Source organism: Leptonotus elevatus, chromosome 10, assembly GCF_054856555.1.
Source record: "Leptonotus elevatus isolate MCC_2025b chromosome 10, RoL_Lele_1.0, whole genome shotgun sequence".
Lineage (NCBI taxonomy): Eukaryota > Metazoa > Chordata > Actinopteri > Syngnathiformes > Syngnathidae > Leptonotus > Leptonotus elevatus.
In genome coordinates, this window is record NC_141248.1 from 23665098 (window position 1) to 23673352 (window position 8255).

The 8255-nt window shown below is 41.6% G+C and overlaps 1 protein-coding gene across 3 annotated transcripts in view; it reads right to left on the reverse strand.

Annotated features, from left to right (window-relative positions):
• Nucleotides 1-7478, reverse strand: part of arhgef10la (Rho guanine nucleotide exchange factor (GEF) 10-like a) — a 118497-nt gene extending 111019 nt beyond the window's left edge. For all 3 annotated transcript variants that reach the window (XM_086086499.1, XM_086086498.1, XM_086086496.1), the window contains exon 1: nt 7210-7478. The gene's annotated coding sequence lies outside the window, so the exon portion shown is untranslated. The remainder of the gene's footprint in view (nt 1-7209) is intronic.
• Between the last annotated feature and the right edge of the window lie 777 nt (nt 7479-8255).

Consider the following 8255-nt stretch of genomic DNA (forward strand, 5'->3'; position numbering starts at 1 on the left):
CCCCCAAAATATCAGCGAATCGAGAATATGTGGATCTTCACATACTTGCCGTTTGAGACCCAAAGATACAGAGAGATGTTGTTTTTGTTTTTTCTGGAGCCAACGCCAGTTTTTAATGGAAAACACTTATTGGAGGGTTATCTGCGTATTTTTCCCCAAAATTATTATTTTTTTTTTTATGATTTTGGGAGGCTGGTCCAAGTCCCTATCAAATAGCGGGGATCCAGTTTACACACAAATGTTTTGTACATTCGTGTTTTTTTTGTTTTTTTAAGTAGAACGTAAAATGAGCATGACAAATTTTTTTTGTGTTATATATGCGTTTTGTGTTCATAGTTTGTGGTTTATTTATGGTTTAATCTATTAATATGGGCAGGTAAAAAAAAATTATTTAGGGGGTGTCAGTTGTGGTTGGTCAGTACAGAATCTTTCAATGTCTGAGGACGGATGCATCATTTTTTTTCAGAAACTGTATGAAAAAGGTTTGTCGGTCAGGGGACACGGCACCCGAGTTATGTCTGGGCCTGGTCAGTATCCAAATTTAGGGTCCCATTACTTTGGCATGGGCTTGACAGCCTGCCAATGTGTTTTGGGGCAGACAGAAATGTTTGTAAGTGCACTTGACGTGCAAAAAAATATGCGTTAACCTCGAACCAGGTCCACGCAGGCATAATCTTTTGGAGAGCTTGAAGAGTCAAGCTGACAGGTAGTCCATGCAGATTTTTGGGGATGAAAGACTTTTGGATGAGTCATGAAAAAGACTCCAGCTTGGACAAAACAAAGAGTGAACAAAGCATCTACTGGTCTGGCAGGCAAATGACAAGTTTTTTTGCGCAATCCTGCTTCAATTGTTTGAACATTAGGCACAGTCTGTATTTACTGCCAACCCTTTAGCCCCAAGTGCTAGCTAGCTAGCTAGCTAGCTTCCTAACAGGTAAACAAGCACCCAGGGAGCTAGCTAGGGAGCTAGCTATCTAGCACAAGGGGCTAAAGCCAAACTGTAGCAGGGTTTTTACTTTCTGGACCTGGATTAACCTCGAACCAGGTCCACGCAGGCATAATCTTTGGAGAGCTTGAAGAGTCAAGCTGACAGGTAGTCCATGCAGATTTTTGGGGATGAAAGACTTTTGGATGAGTCATGAAAAAGACTCCAGCTTGGACAAAACAAAGAGTGAACAAAGCAAAAGCTATTCTTTCTTTTTTTTGAGGGTGGAGGAGGGAATAAAATGACAGAATGGAGATGAAACCGACTCTTACACGCCCATCTACTGACCTACATACAACTCTGAGGGAGAAAAAAAAAATCCCCCCCCCACTGTTGAGCAAACGTGGTAATAAGTGGAGTGACGCTGCAAAGTGGTCCAACAGGTCGCATCGCTGAACAAAACGTTGTGACTGACTGCTGACATTTCCGTACTGAAAAACTTGTGTTCTCAATATCAAAAGCGCTACGGAAAAGTCTGCTTTTTTTTGAAGGAAGGTATTCGTTTAACAACCTTAACTTTAACGGGGACTTGTTATGGAAAACAACCTCGCGAAATTTGGCAATAAAATAAAAATTGTTGGGTCTCTGTCGTGTCAATCTTTTGTCCTCGACTGACTTCTGTGTCTAATTTGCACGATAACCATCCTAGCGCAAGTTTCTCCACTATGACCTGATCATCTAGGCTGGCTGAAGATCCAGAGCCACTCTCAAGGGATAGACATCCGGAAAGATCGACCAAAGATGACACAAGTGAAATGATCCGGGGACATGCTGTTATTATATAAAGTGTCCTGCTGTGATATGATTTGTCAATCAAAGCTAAACTGTATACTTCCAAATCCCCTTTTGCACATTTAAAGAGGCTTTTGAAATGCAAATGCTTTCGCACTCAGGGTTGGATTATTCTGGTTGAATTCAGTTGATGGGTGGAAAACCTTAATGTGTTTTGTTTTCCCGTTGGTGGATGGGAGGTCTCGAGTCAGTTGTCTTGCTTCGACGGCATCCAAGACATGTTTGGTAAATCGATGGCTGGCTTGGTGCACACGCGACAGACTACTGTGTTGACGACAAAACCAATGAACTGCACCATTTTGTATTTGATTACCAAATGGACCAAAGTACAGAAGTGCATTGCATTCACTTGAAGAAAAAAAAAACTCCTGTTTTTCTAACTAATTTTTAGGGGAGCTTTATTTTTTGGTGTGTTTTTTAATTTTCTGTTTTTCAGAATATTTTTTTCTGTCATACAAAAAAATACTCAGAAAAACAGAAAAAAAAACATTCAGAAAAACAGGGGGAAAATAGTCCCCCAAAAATGATTCTGAAAAACAGCACCAGCTTCTGTTTTTACTCCAGTGACTTGTTGCAGACTCGCTAACGGCAAACACTTCCTGCATGCAATACGCTTCCGTAGAAACGTAACAATTAGCTTGCTAAAATCATGCCGATCGTTTGTATGTACCTTAACTGGGCCAGTAGGTGATATAGTTGAAGGTACGTTGGAGGTATGCGGGAAAATGTCCGCCAAGTCTGCAACAAGTCACTTGGAGTTCAGAGGTAAAAAATAAAAATAAAAACGTTTTTTTTAAATACTCCGAAAAACAGAGCACCAGCTTGTTTTGTGGAGTAATTATTTTTTCTGCTTTTTTCACAAATTATTTTCCCCTGAATATTTTTTGGGTTTTTTTGAGTATTTTTCGATTTAAAAAAGTTTTTTTAAATACTCCGAAAAACAGAGCACCAGCTTCTGTTTTGTGGGGTAATTATTTTTTCTGCTTTTTTCACTAATTATTTTCCCCTAAATATTTTTTTCGTTTTTTTTGAGTATTTTTCGATTTAAAAAAGTTTTTTTTAAATACTCCGAAAAACAGAGCACCAGCTTCTGTTCTGTGGAGTAATTATTTTTTCTGCTTTTTTCACTAATTATTTTCCCCTGAATATTTTTTCTGTTTTTTTGTATTTTTTTTCTTTCTGTTTTTCTGAATGTTTTATGACAGAACAAAAAAATATTCAGAATTATTATTTTTAGATTTTTTTAATTACAAATCTCCCGAAAAATTTGTCAGAAAAAAAGGAGTTGTTTTTTTGTCCAAGTGAATGCGATACGTTTCCATACCAAAGGGTTCTACTTGAACACATCGCAAGCCCATGGCCGTTTAGGTTCATGTCACCAGAAAGTAAATCTGCCACAAAATGATTATTTTTTAAAAAGCAAGACTGCAGGCAAGTGGCCGTAAAAGTCCCGTACGGGAACAAATGACGGCACTGAACAAAACGTTAGCAAAATGTAAGCAAGAATCACAGATGAGGAAATGCAACTTTTTGTACTTTCCTCAGGCCAAACAATTGCACAAGACTCAGCAGACGAGGCCCCCCGAAACAGTGCCAGCAGCTGATGATCTGCGACGTTTCCTTCCGCCCTCACTAAAGATTTACTAGCAAGCTTGAACCCAGCGCCAAGTCCTTGAGGACAGACCCAGTACGTCTTTGGTAGGCTGTCACAGTCCAAGACTCGACAACCTTGTGAGTGGGAGGCTGTTGGAGCTCGCGGACGAGCTGGCAAAAACTGGACAACATTTGCACACTGCGCCTGTTGCATAACAAACCATGAGTCACTAGTGTACATTTAATTCAGGCTCATTTATATTCCTTGGAATTCGATATCAGAGCGTTAACAAAGTAGGATCCGCCTTTGGTCCAAGGATGACAAATACTGACAGACGCTAGTGTAATCAAACTGAAGGAAAGAAATTGATTGAAATTGAAAGAAATTGAGAGGAAATGGCGATCCCCAGGTAGCGTGAAAACATGCCCCCTTCTGATTGGACGCCGTGTTGGTCCTTGAGGTCAACAGTAGCATTTTGGGACCGTTGGAAAACAAATCTGAATCTCATGCCTTGCATGCACCGTATTTTAAATCTATACATCCAAATAGACTTGTATGCTTTGTATTTCAGTACATTACATTAAAACATCGCCAACTACTGGTCTGGCAGGCAAATGACAAGTTTTTTTCCGGAATCCTGCTTCAATTGTTTGAACATTAGGCACAGTCTGTATTTACTGCCAACCCTTTAGCCCCAAGTGCTAGCTAGCTAGCTAGCTCCCTAACAGGTAAACAAGCACCCAGGGAGCTAGCCAGGGAGCTAGCTATCTAGCACAAGGGGCTAAAGCCAAACTGTGGCAGGGTTTTTACTTTCTGGACCTGGATTTGCCACCGTGCTTCTTGAACGCACACGATCATATAAATCTGTTACATAAAAGACTGTCATCAATAGTGTAATTATTCAACACATACAAACCACCGTAACATGAGGCTCACCATTTAGATTAGCTAGCTAGCATACTAGCCTAACTAATACACTAGCATAGACGTACTGTTTTTCGCTATCTTCCACAGGGCTCCGACACTTCCATCATATTATCACCAGTTTGTATTTTGGTCGACAAAAGCAATCGTAGTAGCAATCGTGCTCGCGTCATCAGTTTGGCTTTCAGCTGCCTTGCTGCGCGCCGGCAAACGCAACCTTGCTAAGAACTTGACTAATGCGACGGATGTGCTGGAGGAGCAGTGGCGTCCACGTCGTTGCTGTCGCGTTCAAGTCAAGGTCGCCCATCTGTGCCCTCAGAACAACGGCGCACTGCTTTCATAACGCGTCGCTATTGTGGCAAGACGACACAACGACTGTATTGATCTCGTCAAATCCGGACATGGCAATAGAAAGCGGATGCGACTAGAATGAAAGAGCTTGAATTTCTATTGAGACTTTCTGTTTGTTTTAAAGGGTTGGATATGGTTCTTTTATGATTCGACACGAGTTTCACTTTATGGCTTAGCCCCGCCCCCTCACTCATGAAAGCAAGTCCATTGTATTTATATTGCACCAATTCAAAACATACCTTATCTCAAGTCACGTTACACATTCAGCAGGTCAAGAACTACATGCTTCATACATAAAAAAATAAAAATAAAAAAAAGCTTATTATGATCAGTATTAGCACTATTGTGGTTTATTATTGTAGTAGATTTATATTTATTGAAGTAAAACTAAACATAATACAAAAAGATTTCAAGTTTGTTTTCTTACAAAAGTTAAAATGCTAGCACGACGGGCTAACAAAATTGGCATCAATGATGTAGTAATTATGACTGGAATTGATTTTTTTCGAGGCATGTATGGCAGAGTAAAATTCCAATAACCGATTCATCAATTGATTAATTAAGGGGGTGCTTTTTATGGTCCGTCAATAATTACAAAAATAAAGATATATTTGATATTGTTTGTTTAACAGAGAAAAGTTGGCAATTATTGACGATAATTGGGGCGGGGGGGGGGGGGGGTTAGTTGAATGTCATTTTCTTTGTCTTATGTTGCACTGTTTTAAGGTGTAAAAGAAAAAAAGGAAAAGAAAGTAAAAGGCAGAAGTCTAAATAACTATTGGCTGATTTTAAAAGGGCCAAATCAATCGTCTGGCAGATTAATCGTTTTAAATGACAAACATGATCACGGAGCAAATGAGTTTAGGCTCAGGAAAAATCGAGATCAACAACATTAGACAAAATTGTTATCAATCAATGAAGTCACCAATCTTGGGTTGGACTGGACTCAAAAATGCTGTCATCTAAGAAAGACTTTTTGAAGCTTGGGAACTATCTATTCCCCGTGCACGCTCTCTAATGGCGTGTTTTGGATGACTTTGCCGTGGAACAACAAGCACGTACGACACAGTTGGGACAAACTGCGAAAACAAATTCTCACACACTCTCTCCTGCCGTCATTCAGGAAGTCTTTCAACACTCAATTCTCCCTCGCCTTGTTGCGTGGAGGGCGCACATGCTGGGTGCCGTTGTCAAGCGAACCTTCACCCATCAATGGAGGCCTGTGCGCGTTGCGGGCTTCCGGGGGTGCGTGAATGGATTTCGCTGTGACTAAGAAGGCAACAATGTGATACAGTGAGCCCGCGCACCCCGATTCAAGATGGAGGGAAATGCTAATTAAGACTCTGCTTCGTCCCCTTTAACCCGTCTCTTCCCAGCATCAGACTCCAGAAGACACAGCGTGACGTCCATCTTGAGGGGGAGAATGTTTATATCGCCGGAAGCAAGTTGTGGGCTGGCAGCGCAGTGGACGACTGGTTAGCATATTTGCCTCGCAGTTCTGAGGTCGTAGGTTGGACTGTGTACAGCATAGGAGAGACAGTCTCACATGTGGCCATTGTTGGGCGGAATCATCGTCAGTACTCACCAATACCACTAGTACGAGTACTAGAAAAAAAGAAACCTCAGATAATTTTAAAGAAAGATCTTTTGTTTATTTCTGGAAAAAAAAGGCCTGAACAGTCACTCCGAAAATTAAATAATTTAAGTTGTATTCAATTAACAAAAGTGTTAAATAAAACTAAGAGCTCCGGCAGTTGTAAATCATGACACTATGAAGTCGGAAAATAGGACTGGGCGATGCAGCTGAAAATGTATGTCAACCGTGCAGAAATTGAGTTGTGAATTTTGAAACAACACGCTAAAAATGAGCATTCCAATACTTACAGAAATGGCATCTTAATGGTGGGGTAGGCTGGAAATGTATTGGCTGGAATGTACAGTACCAGACCCAAATAACTAAACAAAAAAAGCTACTTCCTGATAGTAGAGCCGCCACAAGAGAGTGCCCTGTGACAGGTATTGGTGACGGGGATCGGCAGACTTTGCGACTACTCGATACGTGGTTATCCGTACTCGCCAATCCTTAGTTTAAAAAAACGACCTATTTTCAGGATTTTGGATTGGTTAATTTATTGGGACCCACATGGGTACAGACCATCAGGATCGATGTGTTTAAAAACAAATAAGACGTATAATTGGCTGAATTTGGACATTTGACCGCCATTTTACTGTACAGCCTGTAAATTGCCTTCGGTGTGAACGTGAGGATGAAAGCATGTGTGTCTATTTGTGCCCTGTGATTGGCTGGCGACCAGTCGGTGTACCCCACTTGAATGGATCGACAACGAAGTCATCTCCTCGTCGTGCAGGCCTTGCTGAAAGGTCCAGGCAACATGAGTCTCATCCTTCCTGGGAGGTTACGGTTACCCCCCAAAAACTCATTAAGGCCCCTGGACCCCGAGTACCCACCAGCCAGCACTTCTGCCTCCCCCATCATTGATTCTGTTGGGACAAAGCTGCTGCCTCTGCAAAATGCAAACGAAAAGGAAAAAAAAATCCTCACCTCTGCGTCCTCTGGCTTGCTTTAATTCTGGTAAACTCCCATAAAAATCCCAGTTTTCATCATTGGAGGCGCCTTGTTTAGTGTCCCGTCGTCGGCAAGTTCTCCAAGCTCGTACGCCACTTCGCCTCGCCTAGCCGGCTACGGTTGTGCGTCGTCGCGCCTCTCTCCGCGAACCCCTCGCCGCCTTTTCAGCAGTGCTTTCCCCCCCCGCTTCCATCCCTTTTCTGTCCTTTCTTCGCTTCGTCTCCCTCCACCCACCGTCCACGACCCCGCGCTGTTGCCCAGACAGCGGCAGGCACAAAAGCTGAGCGGCCGACCGAGGGGGAGCTCTCACGCGACGCGGGCCAATGGCGTGGCAAGCCCAGGGCGAGCGAGTGTCCAATGGGAGGGGTCGCGGGTGGGAGTTTGGACCAATCGCGTAAGAGGTTGTGGGGGTAAAGTAGGCGGGCGCAAAAGAATTCAGGCGGCTACTTCCGGGTTTCACTTAAATCTATTTTTGTTATTTTATTGGGGTAGTTAAAATTTCACCACTGATAAACCAAAGTAAAGATTGTATTACTCGAGTTGATACCATGTTGTTGTAGCACACGCCCCCCCCCAAAAAAACGTTTATATATAAATGTTTACGTGCATTATTTTCCCCATGACATCATTGTCACTGTGCCGTAACAATAATTTACTTTTTATTTAAAAATGTGCCTTTGCCTCCCTTTATTACGTATTATTTATTATTATCCAAACAACAATAATGCAGTTCTAGTTAAAATTTCACCACTGATAAACCAAAGTAAAGATTGTATTACTCGAGTTGATACCATGTTGTTGTAGCACACGCCCCCCCCCAAAAAAACGTTTATATATAAATGTTTACGTGCATTATTTTCCCCATGACATCATTGTCACTGTGCCGTAACAATAATTTACTTTTTATTTAAAAATGTGCCTTTGCCTCCCTTTATTACGTATTATTTATTATTATCCAAACAACAATAATGCAGTTCATTAAAAAAAAAAAAAAAGTAAAATGGTATTTATGCCCTGCAGTT